Source organism: Neofelis nebulosa, chromosome 8, assembly GCF_028018385.1.
Source record: "Neofelis nebulosa isolate mNeoNeb1 chromosome 8, mNeoNeb1.pri, whole genome shotgun sequence".
In the NCBI taxonomy this organism is placed as follows: domain Eukaryota; kingdom Metazoa; phylum Chordata; class Mammalia; order Carnivora; family Felidae; genus Neofelis; species Neofelis nebulosa.
The window spans coordinates 30,978,501-31,001,075 of NC_080789.1; the positions used below are offsets into that span (position 1 = coordinate 30,978,501).

General features: G+C 39.7%; 1 long non-coding RNA gene across 1 annotated transcript; it reads left to right on the plus strand.

The window, feature by feature from the left end:
* The first annotated feature begins 312 nt into the window (after positions 1-312).
* Positions 313-3,215, plus strand: LOC131483953 (uncharacterized). The gene is made up of 3 exons (XR_009247956.1): positions 313-541; positions 673-761; positions 2,154-3,215. It is a non-coding gene; the product is annotated as an uncharacterized LOC131483953 (long non-coding RNA).
* The last annotated feature ends 19,360 nt before the right edge of the window (positions 3,216-22,575 follow it).

Consider the following 22,575-nt stretch of genomic DNA (forward strand, 5'->3'; position numbering starts at 1 on the left):
TTGTACCATTGGGTGAACCATCGAAGGTGTTAAAACAAAGACACTCACAAAGTCATTAGATTATATTTTCCTCTTATGTGCCTGTCCAGAAGTAGGCAGTGCCAAATGGGTATATTAATTCTGTTATATATAACACACAACTTCTATCTCAGTCCGTGTTGGCTACAGGGACTCTCCCACAGACATTAGGAAGGAAAAAATAGGAAGTGGAGGACACATCCCTTCCAGTTAAGGGTAAAACCTAGAGGTTATATACACCACTTCTGGCTCATTTGTCATGAGTCAGAACTTAGTCACAGTGCCACACCTAGTTGCAAGGAAAGCCAAGAATTGTCATCGATAGTTGGAAGGCCTTGAACCCAGTGAAAATCTGTGTGGGGGATTTTAATACCAGAAAGAAGAAGTGAATATTGGTGAATGGCTAGCTATCTTTGCTACAATTGCTCACCTGAGATTATAGGTTGGTTTTCTCCATATCAGAGCTGCTTTGTGAGTGAACTCTACTGTGCCTCCTGTGCCAAAAGTGAAGCTCCTTGAGGAGGTGAGTAAGGGGAGTGTGTTCAACTAACTTCCTGGTAAGCAGATCAGAGAATAATAGAATCTCAGTGTTGAAAGGACTGTCAGTCATCGTCTTGTTCAACCACTCACCTGAAAATCTCAACTTTCTTTTAGACTTGCCCAATTTTACGTATGGAAACCGAAGACTTACCCAGAGTCACAGAAAGAGTGGTGACAATCAGGACTAGGATCCAGAGAACATGGTAAGTTTTATTTTCCTTTGACTGCTCCTGGAAGAACCCTTTTGAGCTCTGTTTCTATCACGCTGTGATCTGAGAAGAGATATTTGTGTTAGTTATAAGCTATAACAATCTGTGTATTTTTAGAATTCTATTAAGTGCCATAGAATCACTGAGCTGCTATATTGAATCGTAAGGCCCCCTTTTAGTTATTGAAACAGTGGAGTCTTGTTAGAACACAGTTCATGATTACACATATTTGGATGCCTATGCAAGTTGGTGAAAAGGGTATTGAAGTGGAATTCAAATGACATGACCTAGTCTCAGCCATCTACTATCTATATGACTCCAGGAAATCACTTAACTTCTTGGAGACCTGATTTATTTTTAAAATAAGAAATTAGACTAGACAGTAAACTACTTAGCTGTTGGCATAAGATAGGTTTCAAGTAATCAGAATCGATGCCATTCTTAAAAAATTTATCTGGAGGAGCTGGTGCATTCTGGAAGAAGGTCACCCAACTTGTCGGCCTATGAGTTTTCTCTTGAAACTGAATTGCACACAGTAAAAAGCTGCCGTATTAGCCTACATCATTAGTGCTCATCCTCACCTGTGGTACTTACATGATAGAAGGACACACTGAAGCTTCCGTCTGATAACTAGATGTTACTCTTCAACCTCAAGGTTCAGATGAATATCAGAAAAAGCAATAAATCTTGGTAAGACTGTTCTGGGACAATGAGCTAGTATTGTGTATTTAGAAAACCCAGAGTTTCCCAGGTCCTCCTGTAAAATAAATTATAAAACAACGTAGAGACTGGCTTCTAAGATGGCAAAGAATCCATTTGGCAGTTTGTAGAGCTCAATTCAAAAGGCTGTCACATTTCATTACATTGGACCTCTGCTCCAAAAAGATGACAATTGTGAGCCAGCAAGTGAGCCTGAATATACTCTTTAGTAAGGTCTAGAGATAAATGTTGCAGTGAGAGCAGTTAGAATGAATTGGACAGAATAATTTTAAATTATGACCTTGAAATTTCCACTTTACTCATAGGAATGAGATAAGGTAAAACACTGCAGTTAATGGAACATGAGCCACAGATTTTGAAAAAGACAAAAGGAGGGGAGTGTATTGCTCTTACATGAAATGAACAATTTTCTTCAGTCTCAATGCTGACAATGTGATACTGTGTCAAAGAAGAAAGTGATAGGAGAGGCAGCCTTAGATCAAAACAAAGAATAAAGGGAAAGGAAACAATGGCTCTTATCAGTTCCAAAGGTGAGTTCACCTTCCTGGCTTTTAACTGTCTTATTCATTGACATGGCTCCATGAGCACAAAATTAAACCTGTTCTCTCTTCTCTGCATGTGTGTGTGCATGCCTTTTAATCATTCGTAAACGGTGTTTCCTCCTAGAATTTTTTCCTGGCTCCTGAAAAAGCAGCGTTTCTCTTCCAAATGCATGAACATGGAACTATCATCACAATCTCGCCTTATTTACATGAGAGTGTGGAAAACAGACACATGAAGCACCCTGGCTGTTTGGAACTGAAAACAAGTATTCTTCTATGACAGGAAAGCACTAAAGGTCAAATGACTCTCAGAGCTGGGGCAGGCACTCTGATCTCAGAGTCCCACAGAGAGGGCGGCGTTCCGGGACGTGGGGCCCTTGTCACGGCAGCTCTTCTTCCCGTCTTCCTAGCAACCTTCACACCACCCCTCCCCCACTTCCCAAGGCTCTTACCAGGCCTGTGCTTCTGTGGCCTGTGGAAGAAGTGGAAGCTTTTGTAGTCGACAAGAGAGAAGGAGGTGATGTTCCACCATGAGCTCTGGCAACACTTTACTTAGCTTTCTTTTGGGACACCTAGAAAATGGCCACTCGGAAAAATCCTCCCCTAAGAGGGCTGATTTTCTGAGACTTATTTTGCTCTGGGCCAGATAAAAAGAACTGGAAAAAGAAGACAGGCCTTCTGCTATTATGTAACCAGGGTGTCTGGCCTTGTTCATATCCTGGCTTCCTGAGGGACGTCACTTCCTTTCCCAATATCCTTTGGATGTACTGGTAGATATGTGGGGGTGTTTCCCTTGCAATTCTTTTGGGATGAAATGATCTTCTTTCTTACTGTCTCCTTCCTGTCCCTCCTTCTTTTCCTCTCTTCCTTCCTTCCTTCCTTCCTTCCTTCCTTCCTTCCTTCTTTCCTTCCTTCCTATGCATTTTTCTGTCAGATTTTCCTTTGTCTTTTTCCTGAACATGCCACCAGGAGAAAGTCATGATTGTCTTGTTGAGTTCCTTCTGCATTTTGGAACAGTCTTGGGAAGATGTGTTTTTATGAAGCAACTCAGGAACTTGAGCTATCTGCAATGACCTCTCCCCCCTCCTCTGGAGTAGACCTTCACTTCCATAATCAGGATGGCTTTGGATCCTTTTCCCAGATCACTCTGTTACATGATTCTATACTCCATGTGATCCATTTTGCTAGGAATGAACTGATATTATTATTATTATTATTAATGTTTATTTACTTCTGAGAGACAGACAGAGACAGAGAGGGACAGAGCATGAGCAGGGGAGGGGCAGAGAGAGAGGGAGACACAAAATGTGAAGCAGGCTCCAGGCTCTGAGCTGTCAGCACAGAGCCCAACGCGGGGCTCGAACTTGTGAACTGTGAGATCATGACCTGAGTCAAAGTTGGATGCCCAACCATCCAATATTATTAACTTCACCTTTAGGTGGTAAGGTAACAATTCTGTAGGATAATGAGGAGAGGCTTTTAGAACATGCACCATGTAGTAGAGGGGTAGAAAGAAAGAGAGCTTTGGGATTATTCCACCCTATGTTCAAATCCCAAGTTTGTCACCTGTGTGACAGCAAGAAGGTCACTATAACTTTTCCGAACATCAGTTTCCATACCTGAAGAATCGAAGCAATAATATTGGTAACATTATGGGATTATTGAAGGCCAAAGTCTTGACTTCAGAAGATGCCTAATGAATGTAAACACCTCAATTTTCTTGCTGATAATAGAAGAACAGACCCTCCTAATTCTCTTGTAAACATTTTTCCTATTGACTGGACCTACCACTTACTGAGGGCTTACTTTTTGCCAGCTCCTCTTCTTAGCATTTTGTGCCAGTTAATCTTCATTACAATCTCATGACCTAGAGATACTTTGAATTGACCTGTGAAAAGCTGTGACTTTCAAGGGGCTAAATGACTCACTTGAGGACACCCAACTGGGAAGCAGCTCAACAGTAGAGCTGGATTCAGCTTCCACCTGTCAGGCTCGTTCCAGAACCCTCACGTTGAACTACCATGCACACTGCCTTCCAGTAGTGTATATGTGGGGCAAGCATTTCCTTTGGTATTTCCAAAGCAGGAAGTCCAATGGGATAGCCAGACCTTTCATAGAGACATAAGGATTAAAATAACTCGGCTGTGATCAATGGGAAGAGGTGTTTCACTGAGACCTGCTGTTGAAGTAATCAAGGACTCATTACTCGAAGAAATTGTTTTCAGCTTGGATTCACTTTTTGCTGCCGGGTCTGGGCTCGTCATCATGGACAGAAGGCGTGCTTGTTAATGCTGGTGTGTTAAAGTTGAACAGTGCCCGGAGCCAGGCACCTGCAGCAATTTCTCCATGTATTAAAGCCTTGAGGCAGGTCTATGAAAGGTGGTAATAGGCACATCTTGGAAAAGACTGTTTTTTCGCAGATTGAACAAAGGTTTGGACACTAAAAGCCACTTTCTTTTTTTAAAACTGTAAGATCTAGTAATATTTATAAGAAAAATAAAAATGTCATTCCGGCGGTGGGGGCGGGGTGGTTAAATCCTTTTCCTAAACTTTCTCTGCTAGTGCATTTCTTACCCCAACATATGAGCTGATGAAACACAAGGTGTGTACCTAGTAGTTGCTGGCATGTTTCAGTAACACAGTATATGCTAAAAGATCTGATTTCAGAACTACCACCTACATGGGTAAAAGCAACAGCAATGATCTGTAGGCAGCGGTTTAATATGGTTCTTAAGGCAGATCGCCGAAATTCAAGGGGAGTCCAGCCAGCTTCCCCACTGTGCCCCATAGTCTGAATTCTCTTCTCTAAATTTTCTTTCCCAGGTTCCCCCAGAACTTCTGTGGGAAGATGGAGATGAATTTCTATGTGGTGTACGTATGAATGTCGTGTATGATGTGGTGTGGATACGTGTGGAGTGCACGTTTGCAAGTGTTTGGGGTGTGCATATGTGTGTCGTGTGTGTGAATGTGTGTTGTGTGGTGGGGTGTGTGTTACGCATGTGGTATGTAGTTATGAGTGTGGTGTGTATATGTATGTGGTATGTGTATGTATGTCATGAGTGTATATGTGGTTTGCGTTTGCGTGTTGTATTCATATGCGGTATGTGTGTGGTATTTATGTATTTGTGTGTACCATATGGGTATGTGGTATGTGTGTGTAATATGTATTTGTGCACAGGGTGTATATGCTTGTGATGTGTATATATGCATATCTGCATATGAGGTTTGTGTGTGCGCTTGCGTTGTATGGTTGTGTGTGATGTGTCTGTGTGCATGGAGGTGTGTTTATATAGGGTGTACAGGTGTATAAATTTAAGTGCACATTTAATTGTGTGCATATGTGTGTGGTAAATTTGTATGTGGTGTACGTATGCTTGTCGTATGGGGCGTGAATGTGAGATGCACTTGTAAGAGGTAGGGGGGTATGTCTTTGTTTGTTCTGGATGTGCACATGTGTGTTATGTGTGTACATGTGTGATATGTATGTGTACATATTTGCATATACATTTGAGGTGGTGTGCATATGTGTGCAGTGAATTTCTATGTAGCGCGTATGTATTTGTATGTGGTGTGTGTTTGCAAAGGTTGTATGTTCATGTACATTGTGTGTGCATAGGGGTATGAAATGTATGGTATGTATATAATGTGTATTTGTGTGCATTTGTATATGGTATGTGTGTGTAGTGTCTATATGTTGCCAGTGTGTACATGTGTGTGGGGTATGTATATATGTGTGTATAGGTATGCTTGTGGGGGGCGGTGTTTGCATGTGGGATGTATTTGTGCGTGGTGTCTCTTGGTGTGTGTGATATGTTTTCATGTCATGTGTGTGTTATGTATACGGTGTCTGTATGATGTCTGTATATGTGTGTGTGTACATGAGAGACAGGGGTATGTGCCATAGCTACCGGTAGCCATTTATGTGTCTCAGAATCTCTGAAGAGCTATTCAAAACCATTATGGCAATTGGTTCTGTCTTTGAAATAAGCTAAATACAATAGTAACAGAAATAACTGCTCCTTTTTCTCGGTTCTTCCAAAGTGATGATAGGTTGCAGACAGGAACGACTAACCAGTTCCTTCCAATAGGCCTCCTTTGCCCATGATCCTCTGGGGAGCTGTTGCAAGGGATGTGGAGGAAGAGGAGGGCGTGTGGAAGCATTAAAAAGGCATAAAATCATTCATTGTTCTGTATATGTGTTTCCTTGTAAGTCAGACACATTAGATCTGCATCGGCAATTGCCCTTCCTGCAAGTGGACTCATACTTCAGGTTGACTTTATTTGGCTCAAATCGGGTATTAAAAATTGGATAAGGTCTTATTTCTCAATATGAAAATAAACTTGTTCATCTGCAAGTGCATCGCCCCCTCCCCACCACATAGTCTTCTTTGAAGCCTCCTCATCTCAGCATCTAAAAATAAAAATCATTTCTTCTGGCAGTTAAAAACTCCACTTTCCATTTTTTCATATCACTTTTTTATGAGATTTCTGAAAAATCAACCTGTCCTGGATCTGAGGCACAGAGACAGAATCGCTAAACATTCATGCCATGTGTCCCTACATGCACTCTATTCAAAGAGTCGGTCTAAAATGCAATTTTGAAACTGAAACAACAAATCTTTTCTCAGAATCCTCTGGCAGAAAAGCCGAGGTTGCGCCAGTTAAGAAGTGCACCAAATCTTAATTGCTCCCCCGGAGCCAATCATTAGGTGAAAACCTGCATAATGTTCTATCTCCTGCGCGATGCAAACGCTGACATATTTCTCATTTTGTTGTTTCCTGCCATTTGGAGATGTCGCTATTTGTCACACGCCGAACAGGAGGAGAGAACAGCAAAGTGCATTTCAGTTACTGGGGCAATTGTTACATATAACCGATAGTTGTGGCTGTTTTGAAAGGCTTTCCTCTGTGGCGGTGTGAGGTGAGGCTGCCTGGCCTTAGGGCTCTGAGCCTCACTGGCAGTGAGATGCTCAAAGGGGCTGCAGCGGCCATGCCTGGTATTTGGGTGATGAATGGCCAGGGCTTAAATGCTACCCCCTCCAAGCACCCCCCCCCCCACAAGTCCCCCCTACCTTAAACAGAACAATTTCACTTAAATTTTTTTTATATTAGGGTGTTTTATAACATTTAATTAAAGAAAAAAGGAGTAGATAAGCCAACTGCATTATAAACTTAAAAGGGATAGAGACCCTAGTGATGAATGACGGCCTCATACACAAGAATGGCAGGTGGCCAAATTTTAAAATATTCTTAACTGTCACCAATCCATCCTGTTCCAGCGTCAACAGCCATTGATCTATAGAAGTCTCTGATTCAAAATCTCCATGCTGCCTTGGTTCTTCCCTATCAGAAACATGATTAACTGACTATGAAACTGGAAAGGCATGCAAGAGATGGACGATGAAATGTCTTATAAGCCAGATTAAAAGGATGGACTTTATCTTCAAAGTCATAGAATTCCATAGATGCAGTTTCAGCAGGTTTGAGTTTTACAGAGATCATTGTAGCTGACGGGTGGAAAATTAAGTGAAGAGGGGGCAAGGCTAGTGATGGAGAGACAAATATGATGTTATTGATTTTTTTCTTTTCTATTTGTGATTAAAAAATGTATCTCTGTGATGGACAATAGGGTAAATAAGAACAATGTCAGTAGAGCACTTGTGAAATAAAGTCTTTTATTTATTCCTTCAGGTATTTAATTTGCTTATTCATTCAATTTATTCAACAAATACTTGAATACCTACTCTATGCCTGGCATTGTTCTAGGTATTGAGGATGAAAGCTTATTTTGTGGATCTTATAGTCTATAATGGAGCAGACAGACAGTACACAAGTTAAATATATAGTATGTTAGGGGATGTTAATAATGACTAGGAAGAAAAATAAAACAGATGAGCCAGGCTGGGGAGGTTGGAATTTCTTTTTTCAAAGAAATTTTTTTAAGTTTGTTTGTTTTGAGAGAGAGAGCATGCATGCATGGGGGAAGGGCAGAGAGAGAGAGAGAGAGAGAGAGAAAGAATCCCAAGCAGGCTCCATTCTCTCACTGTGCAGAGCCTGACGTGGGACTTAGTCTCATGATCTGTGAGATCATGACCTGAGCTAAAATCATGAATTCGACACTTAACTGACTGAGCCACCCAGCTGCCCCATAGAATATGATGGCCACGGAAGGCTTAAGGAGGTGAAAGTTCGATAAGGACCCAATAAAGGTGATGTGGGGGAGTTAACTGTGTGGTTACCTAGAGAACATTTCAGGCATTGGGAAGAGCAGATTCAAAAACTCCAAGGGAGCATCAAAAGTGGAATTCTTAAGGAAAAGTGAAGGGCCAATAAGGCTGGAGTTGCATAAACAAAGGGAATGGACTAGAAGATGAGCTCAGAGATGTTGGCAATGAGGCACATAGCAATGTAAACATGGTGGCTTTACCCTGAGTGAGGTGGAAGTTGTTGGAGGGCTTTGAGTGGGTCTAACTTACGGTTTCACATGGTCTTTCTAGCTCCTGTGCTGAAAACAGACTTTTGGGGGCAAGAGTAAGTCAGAGAGAGCGGTTAGGAGGAAGTTGCAATAATAGGGCTAAGAAGTGATGGCATTTTAGACAAGAGGAAATGGGAAATGGAAGTAGGATTCAGGATGTACATTAAATGTAGAGCTGACAGGATATAGTAAAGGATTGGACTTAGGGTAGGAGAGGAAAGAAGAGTCAGAAATGGAAGACTAGTGTTGCCATTTATTGAGATGGGGAAGACGGAGGGTGGGTCTGATTTGATGGTGGGGAGATTAGAATCCAGTTTGGAATGTCTATCAACTTGAGGTTTGAGACATGTTAAGTTTGAGATGTCTATCAGAGAAAAAGGTATTGGATATACTCGGCGGAAGTTTAGCAGAGAGGGCTGAGCTAGAGTTATAAATCTGGAAAATCTCAGCACACAGGTGATCCATAAAGCCACAGACTGGAGATGATCGCTAAGGGAGAGCATGTAGCCAGAAAAGAAGTAGAAGTGGACCTGAATGATGATCTGATGCAATCAACGTCTCATTTCTTTGATATCTCCAGAAGACCTTTCGCAGGAGCTCCATAAAACTATTTCCTTCATTTTTTCATGGTGTTGTGACTAATTCTTGCTTCAATGCAACAGGTTTCTACTGACTCAAAATATAAATTAATATCATTTTGGTATGTATCTGGCTTAAATAGAATTCACAGGGTAACTTAGGAACCTAATTCACTTTTCAAAAATGTTTCTATGGGAATATATATTCTGAACTCCAAATAAGTGTCTTTCAAATTACTTTTGGAATAGTATCCAGTTTCAATGCAAACTGCCTATAATTCCAGTGTAGAAAAGAACATACATTTTTATCATGCTTTATATCTCTCCATTTGATGATATATTCATGTTTATATGAATATATAAACATGTTATCATCATATTTATAATGCAACCAAAATATTTATGTCTTTGAAATTTAATATAGTACTAGTATTTTCATTGTCAGGTTTCTTTTTTTCTTTTTTTAATAATCTCCCTTCCCCTCGGCTTTTGTGTAACCTCACATCTGCCTCCACTGATACATATTAAGTACTTTAAACTTTATTGATAAAATAATTTCTAGTTTAATTGCTGACTTCTAATTTTTATGTTATGAAAATATATCTACTTCCTCCTATTACAAGCCTTATTTATTTCAAATTAATTGCAGACCAGACATGATCAGGGCAGTCTTAGGGTGATGACTGCTTCGTGTTCTGTCATGAGTTCCAGATTGTTCATGACTGTGGGGAGAAGGAAAGAGGATGAGTACCCATTGAGGTGATGAAAATTGAATGAAACAGCAACGTAATCTGTTTCAAATTCTTTGTTCAATTTTCTGGAACTGCACAAAGACACCGCATCATTTCCTCTGGCTGAGATTTTTTTACACAAGCACTAAATTGTATCACTCCCTAGTCTCCACAGGCACACGAGTTCTTTTTAAAACCCTTCATGGTGCATTTCAGGGATGACTTTTCTCATCATTGTGACATTTTGCATGGAATGGCCAATCTAATCAAGAGGCTCTTCCAGATTAGATTTTTTTTTCTTATTAATCAGAAGCATGCTTCACCCTTATACTATTAGAAGTAATCTCTTTGAAAAACATTGAGTTTTAATATTTGCAAGGCATGTCTTCTAGTCACATCCTTTCCGTTACACCATTCACTGAGTTAATCTTTGGATAGGGTGAAATGTCATCAATTTCACCAGAAGATTTCTCAATCTCTTTCATTTGTTTCAGCCAACAGTTTTCCTCCTGACTGGGGTAAATGATCACTAGGTCCTGCAGTAAAATGTGTTGGCCTTGTGAGCTGGAATGCTTTGATTTCTATTTGCACTTCTTGTTCACATTTTCTTTGTCATTATTTTTTTATATTTTCTGAGTTGGAAAATATTGCATGAAGGTATTATTCTGTTGCAATAGAAAGAACATATAACAAGGCATCTGGAGATTTGGATGCCCTGTAAATCAATGGATAAATAGCCTCTTCCTGTTTCAGTTTACGTGGGGTTTGCATTGCTTTCCCTACTCTCATTATGGTGTAGGTTACTTCAGGCAATTCAGTCTCACGCTTGGAAGAGTCTTAGGGGCACTTTACTGAAATCTCCACAGTAAGATCCACTTTAAAACATCTTTCATTAGTGGTTGTTTGCTTTTGCCTGAACGTCTTCAGAAATGAAATTTTCTATTCAGTTTATAAAAAGCCATAATTGTTAATTACTCATTATTTTGAGGAGGGAAAAACTCAGTCCAAGATGGCTCCTCATAATACACTTTGAAATTCTTTGAGAAGCCAACCACCAGTGTAACCCAATAATGTTTTCACTGACTGAAGGTCACCACAGATGGTGGTGATTTGGGGAAGATTCGAATGCTTCTTTTCCCACAGAAAGGTTCACTCTCCACCATTTGTGCAACCAGGACTTGGCAGCGTTTTTCTCCCCATTATTTGGCACGTATATGTTTTTTTTTTTTTTTTGAATCTGTGGCATCATATGGAGGTAGTGGTTCCATTTTCTAAAGGCAGAAATTTCTAAAGTTAATAAGGAAAATTGCTGGTGAAATTTTTAAAAAAGAGGAAGGAGAAAGGAGGGAGAAAAGGATAACAAAGAAAGAGATGAAGAGGAAAAAGAGAAATATGTGCAAAGAAAAAGAAAGAAAAAACAGAACAAATAGGAAACAACTAAATGCAGTGTCTCATATATGCCAAGGTGGCCCCTTCCGTCAGTTTTGTAATGAGGAACACACGGAAAAGCAGTTTTCTGTTTGACCCTCTGCTTTGAGGGCTACGCCTCTCTGTTCAGTTGTGCAAAACAAACAAAGTAAACAAGCAAAAAACAACCACACACACAAACACACACACAAAACCCCTTTCTTTCCAGGTTACTAAACCTTGGTATTCATGAATCTCACCTCCTCTTTCTTGGACAACAGGGAGTGAGCTGAGGGACTCTAAGCACACTCTTCTCTGTCTACTCCTTTAAAGATGTTACCCTTCCATAAGCATGTAGCATGAAAGGTGGCTATAATGAAACTAGTCACGTTTTATGTGATAAAAATGAGAAGGCATTTATTTGAAAATGTAATACATAAGTTCTGGGAAATTCTGCACACTTTTCGTGGTTCCATTGCTAGCCAGAATTATTAAATTCCATAATCACTCTGTCATGAAAGGAATTGGTTGTTTTTTGACAGAGTGTTGATGAGCATTTTACTGGCACTGATCATTTCTATTATTATTATTTTTTTATAATTTATTGTCAAATTGGTTTCCATACAACACCCAGTGCTCATCCTGGTCATTCCTATTATTGACCATTTCTCTTTTCTGTGAATCTTTGTAGGTGGAAGGGCTATTACATTTCCTATAGCTCACTTTCCTGGGGAAGTTTCAGATCGAGGAGTTACTTTTTCTTAAGCAGAATCATTTAGTTATGGCTTAAGTTACCTGGTGCTATATCTATCCATGAATCATCTAAATTTACTTCTCTCTCACTGCTTTTCACAAAAGCGTATGACTTCTTTGATTCTCTAAGCTTATTTAGATATGATTCTTCAATATTTTATCTATAAGGGTTTTATTTACAAGGATAGTCTGCTGCTTCTCTCCTTTGTTAACATGATCACTATATAGTTCAAACTTCTTTGAGAAAGCACGGTTCTTTCTGATAATAAAGGAAAGAAAGAAAGAAAGAAAGAAAGAAAGAAAGAAAGGCTACACAGAAGACCAATTTGAAAATATGTTAATGGGAAAATATGTTTTAATTTGTCTTATTGGGTCTCTAAGATATGGTACATCTTAATGCTTATTAGCAAATTCTGCCATTGGGCTGTGTGTTCTAAGACTTCAAGAAGGAATGAATGAAGAAACTAGAGTTTTTGTAACCACTGTAAAAGGTGCTAGGAACTTATAAAAGTAATTACAATTGATGCTTATTATAGTCTTCTGAGATACTCTTATTCTTTGACTTTTAGGAATTTGGTCAGAATGATGCTCCAAATTAAATGTAGAGCTAGGAATTAATTTCATGTCCACTTGATTCTAAAGCCTGTGACCTCTCCTCTTTATTATCTTGTCTCTTGTGATTTGCTCCTGTGTCCCTTTTCTTGGCAGATATCATACATTTATTCAAATCCTTACCCCTAGGGAGAAGATCACATCCATTGCTTTTTTGATACATTAGAAATAAGGTCAGAGTGAATTAGAAAATTAAATGTAGTTGTAGTAATTAATGGAGGTATTTATTATATCTCAATAATAAATGAGAGGGAAAAACAGGTAAAAGATATTAAAATGTATAGGAAAAAACAATGAGCAAGCGGGGTTAAAAGCCCAGTTTACTCTGTGACAGAGGAGGAAGTTAAACAATCTCTCTGAAGTACATCTTCTTAATTGAAAAATTAACATCATCTGAGGTACATGTTTGACATGAAGATTAAATATGATATATATGTGGAAATGGCTGGGTCAATAGATTGTTTCTTTCCTTTTCCTCTGAGCCTTGCCTTCCTTATCTAAAGTTGACAGAAATGAACTAAGTATTCTCTCAATCCCTTGCCAGATCTAATATTCTTTGGAGTGGCACCATAAAAATCATCTAAGTAAAAGTAAAAGTGATTTTAGGGATATAATTCAGTGAAAGTTTTGAGCAAGTGTAAAATTTGTGCAAGCTTAAAAAAATACTAATTTTACTTAAATCATTCTTTAGTTTAATATATATTTATTGACTATATTGTATGTCCTAGAAAGCTAAGATACAAAGATTGACAAGGTATGTTTTGTATGTTTAAGGAACTTATCGATTTCATGGGGCAGTGGTGTGAAAATTGTTAGTTATGAAATAATATGATAAGACTATTAAAAAAAAGTGAGCACAAGATGCTATGGAACACAGGAAAATAATTAACATGGTCTTAGAGTGAAGATTTTACAGCAGAGGTGACATTGAAGCTGGGATTTGAAAGATGAAGGATTTTCACTGATGGACCCAAGGCATAAAGGGCTTTCCTGGAAGAAACACCATACCTAAAGGTATAGAGGCAAGAGAGAACATGATGTGTGTAGAGAAAGGCAAGAAGGATGTAGTGATTGAAGTATTGAGTGCACATATAGATGAAAAATGAAACCTGGCTTTTTATGCTCTGTTGAAAACTGGAATCTTAATCCTGTAAGTAATAATAAACCATTAGAGTAATGAAGAAACATTGTTTTATTCAAGACAATGTCCTTATTAGATCTGTGTTTCAGAAGGATGATAACTGATAGTGTAGGAGATGAAATGATAGGATAGGCTAAATAGCTCGTTTATTAGTTACTATGAATGAAAGACATTGAAGATGGAATTAAGGTGGAAGCAATGAAGGTGGAGAGGAAGAGATGGATGTAAGACATATTTAGAGGGGTGAACTTTTTTTTTGAGAGAGAGAGAGAGAGAGAGAGAGAGATTGAGGGGGGATGGGCAGAGAGAGAGGGAGACAAAATCCCAAGCAAGCTTCATTCTGTCAGCACAGAGCCCAGTGTGGGGCTTGAACTCACGAACCAAGAGATCATGACCTGAGCCAAAATCAAGAGTTGGACGTTTAACCGACTAAGCCACTCAGGCGCCCTGAGGGTAGACTTTTTAATATAGGTAGTGGAAAAGAGGGAGGGATGCCACTTGACTACCAGATTTCTAATATGAGCAATGGGAGTGAGTGGTGAGTAGGGAAATGAAAATAAGAAATACACGTGGGTATAGTTGAGGAAGGATAGAGCTGAAGTCAGCCTTGACTATATTAAGTTCAGAGTGTTGACTGGATATCTAGGCGGAGATGTCCAGGAATTAATAGTTTTATGCATTGCTTGATTGCCAACCCAAGCTCTCTATTCATCTTCTCCATTAGACCACCCTTTTATCATCACAAACAACAGCAAATGGTTTCTTGGAACTTAACTATTCCTTTTGGTCCTTGATGAGCACAAAGAGGAGGGCTCCCAGAGCTTCATCTATTTTCAGACCTGTTCTCCAGAATGAGGATTAGCAAGGGCTAAAGCCCTATGAAGGGGCCATGCTCAGAGGGCAATATCAGAGTCTAAGGCTTATGTAAGTGTATTCTAGGAATCTGAAGATCTGTAAACAAAACATTTATGCAGTAGTTTTAAAGCATGTACACAAATCATTTGAAACTTTTTCTATTTAACTGTGAAGTCAAATCTCTTTCCCTTGGATGTAGGCTGGCTTTAGTGGCTAGCTGATAGCAAATAGGAAGTAGCAGAAGTGAAGCTGTATGCTTTCTGAGGCCAGATCATAAATGGTGATTCAGCTTCTACCAGGATCCCTCTATGTCTCAAGACATTTGTCTTGGGAGTCCCAAATTAATATGTAAGAAGTCTGGTAATCCTGAAAATGCCATATTGGAGAGATCATGTAAAGAGTTCACATAGACATACAGAAGCTAAAATCCTGATCACCGATTCTGATGTGCGGATTATTTTGTTCCCCCACACCACTAAGCAATTCCGTGACATCAGCTGGGTGTCCTACAATTCAACTCAGTCCTGACACCACCCAGAGACAACTTCAGATCCCACAGATTAAGGGTTCACTCCTACAAGATGGCCTCTTCAGATGCCAATCACAAGTCCACGTTGTTACCTATGCTTCTCACCAACTGGCCATAGATCAGAAGTTCCAATGACTCCCCCTTTGCATTTAGTTAATTTGCTGGAGCGGCTCACAGACCTTAAACATTTTGCCTTCTAGATTACTGGTTTATTATAAAAGGATATAACTCAAGAACAGCCAGATGAAAAAGATGAATAGAGCAAGGTATGTGGGAAGGTGTGTGGAGCTTCCATGCCCCCTCCACATGCACCGGTCTTCCCAAATCTCCCTGTTTACACCAACCTGGAAGCTCTCCAAATCCTGTCCTTTTGGGTTTTTATGGAAGCTTCATTACATAGGCCAGATTGATTAAATCCTTGGCCATTTGTGACTGAACTCAATCTCCAGCCCTCTTCCCCTCCCCGGATGTCTGGGCTGGGACTGAAAGTTGCCAACCTTTTAATCACAGTTGGTTCCCCTGGCAACCAGCCCCCATCCTTACGTGCTTCACAAAAGTCACCTCATTAACATAACAAAAGACACCTCTATATCGCTCTCATCACAGGAAATTTCAAGGATTTTAGGTGCTCTGTGCCAGGAAAGAACTGGATGAGAACCAAATACATATTTCTTATGTTAAAGCACAATATCACAGAAGCCCAATTGTGCTAACCCTCTCTTTGAGTTTTCCAGCATCAGCCATCAGACATGTGAGAAAGACTATGGATGACTCCAGCCCTTATCTTTTGAATTTTCCCAGCTGATGCTGTGTGGAAATAGAGCAGTTCTTGCTGAAACTGCCCAAATTACAGTTTCATGAGCAAAATAAATTTTGTTATTATTTTAAACTACTAATTTGGGGGTGATTATATTTCCTTTGATAATCAAACTCTACAAAGCCATGATCCATCATAATCTAACTTAAGATGTATTTTATTTTTTTGGTACAGGGTCAACATTTATTTATTTTGCTCTCAAACTTTCAAAATGGTCCAAGATCTTAATCTATTCCAACTCATTGAAATCTCATGTTCTCTTTTATTCTACAGCACTAGCCTAACTCCTGGCTGCCTTTCATTCTTATACTTGCTTATCCACATTGGCCTTTCCTCATCCTTTGGCCACTTAAAAGTGTTTTTAGATATTAGGCGTGCTGACTTATAAAGGATCTAGCCCATATAATATTGAACATAATAAAATGATACAATCCATGCCAAACATCATTTACATTCTGTTCTCAAAAAAGTTGACAGAGTGATCTTTTTAAAGCCTAAGTTAGATGGAATGTTATTAAGAAAATTTTAAGGAAAATACATTTATTGTACTGTACTGTATTGAAAAAAAATCCAGTATAAGTGGACTCGTGCAGTTCAAACCCGTATTGTTTAAAGGTCAACTGTATTTTCTTAGCAACTTTCAAGTAATATAGCATTGTTAACTATAATCACCATGCTGTACATTAGATCCTCAGAACTTATTCATCTTATAACTGGAAGTTTAAACCCTTTGACTAAGATATTCCCATTTTCCCCACCCCTAATCCCTAGCAACCACCAATCTACTCTGTTTCTATGAGTTCAGGTTTTTTAGATTCCACGTATAAGTGATATCACACAGTATTTGTCTTTCTCTATTTGACTTATTTCATTTAGCATAATGACCTCAAAGCCTAACCATGTTGTCCCAAATGGCAAGATTTACTTTTTTTTTTAATTTAAATATAGTTGACATATAATATTATATTAGTTCCAGGTGTACAACATAGTGACTCAACAATTATACACACTAGGAAATGCTCACCATGGTAAGTAAAGTAACCATCTGTCATCATATAGAGTTATTACAATATCATTGACTACATCCCCTATGCTATATTTTTTATCTTATTTATTTTATAACTGGAATTTTGTCTTTCTTTCTTTCTTTCTTTCTTTCTTTCTTTCTTTCTTTCTTTTTTTTTAGAAAGGCAGACTGCCACGTGCAGCGCCTCATTTGGATGTGTCTGGAGTCTTGGAAGCTTGACTACCCTACGTTCTCCTACAAATGGACCTTTAGAGCTTGTTTGGAGGTTCTAGCAGGGGAGCATAGCTACTCGTATACCCTTGACCAAAGAACGGTCCTCCTCTATCAGGGAATATCGTCCTCTTCGACGGAGCGCGCAGCTTCGGGAGGGACGCACATGGAGCGGTGAGGGAGGAAGGGGACACCCGCCTAGCCAGCCAGATCAGCCGAATCAACCCTGGAGATCAATGGGGTGACAGATGTCGCAGCCAGATCGCCCTCACATCCTATTAATCCCCCTATTTTGCCTATCTCACCACCCCAGTCTTCTCTGGCAGCCACCAGTTTGTTCTCAGTTTATGAGTCTATACTCCAGTTCTATTTTCTTGTTGTTACTGTTTGTTTGTTCTTTTTTTTTTTTTTTTTTGAGACTTCACACAGAAATGAAGTCATATAGTATTCATCTTTCTCTATCTGACATATTCACTTAGCATATACTTTCTAGGTCTATCTATATCATCATGAAGGACAAGATTTCATTCTTTTTTATGACTGAGTAATATTACATTTTGTGTGTGTGTGTGTGTGTGTGTGTAACCTCTTCTTTATCCATTCATCTATCAATGGACACTTAGGTTGTTTTTATATCTTGGCTATTATAAGGGGGTATTCTGGGCTAAATTTCACACCAGCCCCACCTCAAATTCATATATTGAAGTCCTAAGCTCCAATACCTCAGGAAGTGACTGTATTTGGAGATAGGTCTTTATCTTAAAACTTTTTAAAAATTTATTCATTTTGAAAGAGAGGGAGAGCAAGTGGGGGAGTGGCAGAGAGAGAGGGAGACAGAATCCCAAGCAAACCTCATGTTGTCAGCACAGAGCCCAATGTAGGGCTTAAACTCATACACTGTGAGATCACTACATGAGTCAAAATCAAGAGTCGGATGCTTAATGGACTGAGCCACCTAGGTGTCCCTGGATATAGGTTTTTAAAGAGCTAATTAAGGTTAAATGAAATCCTTAGGTTGGGCCCCAATCCAGTCAGGCTGGTGTACTTATAAAAAGAGGAAATTCGGACACAGGCATGTATGGAGGAAGACCAGGTGAAGACACAGGCAAGGAACTAGGCCTTGAGAAGAATCCAGCCATGCTGACATTCTCTAGCCTCTGGAACTGAGGAAAACAATCGCCGTAGTTTAAGCCACCCAGTCATTGGTACTTTTTTATGGGAGCCCTAGCAAACACATGCAGGAAGAGGACTGGGAAAGTGCTAAGGGTGTTTATAGGTCAATGAATTTGACAAAAGTAGGGTGAATGGACTGTGTGCTGATGAGAGCTGCCAGAAAGGGTGCTCTCTTGGACATCTCTGACAAGATCCTCTTATGCTGTGTTTTGGGCTAACTAATTCTGTAGGGGCCTGTATGTGGGAATAAAGAGTGAGGTGAAATGAAGGAAAAGCCATTGACATGTCTTGGGAGGCATAGACGTGCTTGTGTGTGTGTGTGTGTGTGTGTGTGTGTGAAATATGTTGACCTTATGTTACTTTAAGTTAAGTACCTTTTCATCCTGTTTAACATTTTATTTGACTAAGTCAGAAAGTTCGGGTTGAAAAGAAAAAAAACATACTCTCAGGTTTTTGTAGTTAATAGAAAGGAGTATTTTTGTCTTATTTACAAGGGAATATAATTTTAATACTTGGGTGACAGAGAAAACGGATGAAGGCATCGTTGGTTCACAGTAAATGACAACTAGCTTTTTTTTTTCTTCTTATGATCAGGTACACATACGTATTCAAAACAAAATTGTGTGTGAAAGGAGGGTGCATAAGAATAATTAAGAAAGAACAGAATACATAACAGATTGCCTTTACATAGTTCCAATTATCTCAAGATTGTCAGACTCTTTATAACTTGTAGTGTTTATACCACACCCCAATTTGGTTGCAAAGTGGCCCTGCCCTCCACTATCAGATGGTGGATCTGAAAGATGGAGGTCAGATGGGTTGGACTAGGAAGCAAGAGGGAGACTGTCATTAGGAAGAAAATACATAACTACAAACTCCCAAGAGCACTGTAACCTCACGTTTGAGCTGGAAGGTTATTATCCATCTGGCTGTGTGCTCTGGGAACGAACTGAGAAGGACAGATTCATTTCCCCAATTAAGTGAACACCAACAAAGAGGCAGGGCACTAATATTCTAAAAAAAAAAAAAAGTGATCTCTTGAGCATGTGGACTATTTCCAATATGGACAGGTGTTTTGATAATAATACATCAAGTTGAAGTAGGGGGGCAGATGGTAAGGGTAAGGCATCATTATTTCAAAAACTGAATGGCAAATAAAGTGTTATTTTAGTCAGTTGGGCTGCTAAAACAAGATGCCATAGACTGGGTAGCTTAAACAACAAACATTCATTTCTCATTGTTTTAGAGACTGGAAGTCCAAGACCAAGGTACCAGTATGGTCATATTCTGGTGAAGCCCTTCTTCCTGGTTTACAGACAGCCATGTTCTCATTGTATCCTTACATGGCAGGCAAACGGGAAGAGCTAATTCCATTTAGGAGGGCTCCATCCTCATGACCTAATTAACCCCACAGACCTCATCTCTAAATACCATCACCTTGGGGATTTGGGTTTTGGCATATGAATTTTGGGGGACACAAACATTCAGTCCAAAGCAAGTCTTCACTAACTGAGGCACCTGATAAAGTGTATATATCCTATTGGGTTGCATGGGTGGCTGAGTTGGTTGAGCGACGAACTCTTGATTTTGGCTCAGGTCATGATCTCATGGTTTCTCAGATGGAGCCCCGTGTTGGGGTCTGTGCTGACAGTGCAGAGCTTGCTTGGGATTCTCTCTCTCCCTCTCTCTCTGCCCCTCCCCCTGCTTGTGCTCTCTCTCTCTCTCTCTCAAAAATAAATAAGTAAACATTTATAAAAAGGGTATATCCTGTCAACCATCTACTCTATGGAAATCTATAGATCCCTTAATCTTCTCAGTATCTGCAGTCATTCATGAGTATTGACTATTGACTGTCCCTCCCTCCTCTGTGTGGGGGAGAGCACTATTTAAAGATGCAAATGACAGGGGCGCCTGGGTGGCTCAGTCGGTTAGACGCTGGACTTCGGCCCAGGTCACGATCTCACGGTCCGTGAGTTCGAGCCCCGCATCGGGCTCTGGGCTGATGGCTCAGAGCCTGGAGCCTGCTTCCGATTCTGTGTCTCCCTCTCTCTCTGCCCCTCCCCCGTTCATGCTCTGTCTCTCTCTGTCTCAAAAATAAATAAACGTTAAAAAAAAATTTTTAAAGATGCAAATGACAGAATTCTGATCCTTTAAGCACTTTAATTTGGGGAAAGAGCATACTCACCCAAGAAAAGCATTCCATTCTCTTTCCGGATCCTCTCCTTTCTTCCTCCTCCTCTTCCAACTTCATCTCCACCTTTTCTTTTGAAGCGATCAAGGATTATAAGATGCATTTAGCTTAATCATCCAGACTTAACATTATTCATCTAGTTAACATAGATTGGTTAGAAGTTGTGTTTTTTCTTTCTAGGCCATTTGCAATAACACAACCTATTGCACCACATTGACTGACAAACCCAGCATGACGAGAGAAACCTGAGACTCACTCTTGATTTGCACTGACATCAGTCAAGAGTCTTAATTTTGTGTTCATGACTTGCTTTGGAATTGCTTTTGAGCCCTGTGCTCATTTCCAGCTCTTCCTAGAAGCCAGTTATTTTACAAGAATGTAATTGCAGGTAAGTAGCTGCAAGAAAAGAACATTCTGGAAGGACTAGGTATACATAAATACCTGAAAGAAGCAGGTAGATGAGGGGAAATGTAGCTGCTATATTTGTCCAGAGGTATGTTTAGGCAAACATCTAGACATTTTATTACTCTGATTGTCTTAATTACTGGAAAGAGACAACTACTTATTTTCTTAGAGGGAACATGAGCTGGTGGCACATTATTTATCTAAGAACACAGTTCCTTCTGGTGAGTATGGGATGAGCTGCCTGCCATTGGCCTTTCTTGGGCACTGGAAGGCACACATGATAATAATTTTAGAGCTTGTTTCTGAGAATAGAGGTCCTGATCAGTATGTTTTCGAGCATCAGGAAAAGGGATGAGAAGTTAGTGTTTATTGAACTTTCATATCCAGACCCTTTGTAAGGTTTTTTTCACATAGGTTATAGAAACTTCATAATAATACCTCCCAAAATACACATGTTTAGACTCAATCTTACTTTGCTTTTATGTAGGTCAAAAATAGTTGACTACTGGCAATTTTACATGCTTCACCCTAATATTATTTCATTTTTAATGATGAAAACACATCAATATACACTTGTTCTGTTTCTTGTCTGCTACACCAGCCCTCTACCCAAGCTTACCACTTTGTAGCATAAAGCAATCGTTCTCAAACTTTAAAGGGCAGAGTTCGCCAGGAAACATATTACTGATCCTCAACCTCAGAGTCTCTTGTTCAGTAGGTCTGGGGAAGGACCAGAGATTTTGAATTTCTAACACATACCCAGATGCTGCCCCCCACTGCAGGTCCAAGATCACACCTTGGGACCCACTGGTATAGAGGGACAATATCCCAAGGATGCACCTTTAAGACTTACTTCCCTCCCACTTTGGGTTCCAAAACAACATTAAAAAATTCATATTTCCTTTAAAAATATAGTCCAGGAGCACCTGGGTAGCTCAGTTGGTTGAGCATATATATAAGTAAACACCTAGGTCATGATCTTGTGGTTCATGAGTTCGAGCCCCGCATCGGGCTCCCTTTTGTCAGTACAGAGCCTACTTCATATTCTCTGTCTCCCTCTCTTTCTGCCCCTCCCCTGCTTGCGTTCTCAGTCAAAATAAATAAATGAATTAAACAAAAAAAAAGGTTGGTGGGTGTGTGAGATAATGCAATGGAGATTCACACATTCTGTTTGAGGTTGTACTGGAAGGTCTCTCCTCGAGTCCTTCCTCCTCCTGACATTCTGTGAGCCAACTCTTGAGCTGTGAATGATTCTCTCCACTTTATAGACAAGGGAAGAGATTTAGAGGAGGAAAATGACTTTCCCATGGCTGAACCCAGTTAGGGAATGTTAAAAGATAAACTGAGGCATATTACATATTTTAAGAGTTTATTTGAGAAAAGATCGATTCCAATCTGGCAGCCGCACGCTGGAAGTGGTTAGGAGTGTGGTGCCAACAGGAGCAAAGGGAGAGACTTTTATAGAGAAAGTGTGGGAACAAAGAAAGGAAATTATTTGACTGGCTGGAGTTTGAAGCCTCGCTGGCTGTTGGCAATTGGTTGCCCTTAGATTTTGATTTCATAACCTTGAGGCATTTACAGGCTCCGATTTTGGGTTGCTTACATAGGCCACTATGGCTCAATTAATTTCACAGGGGTTAGG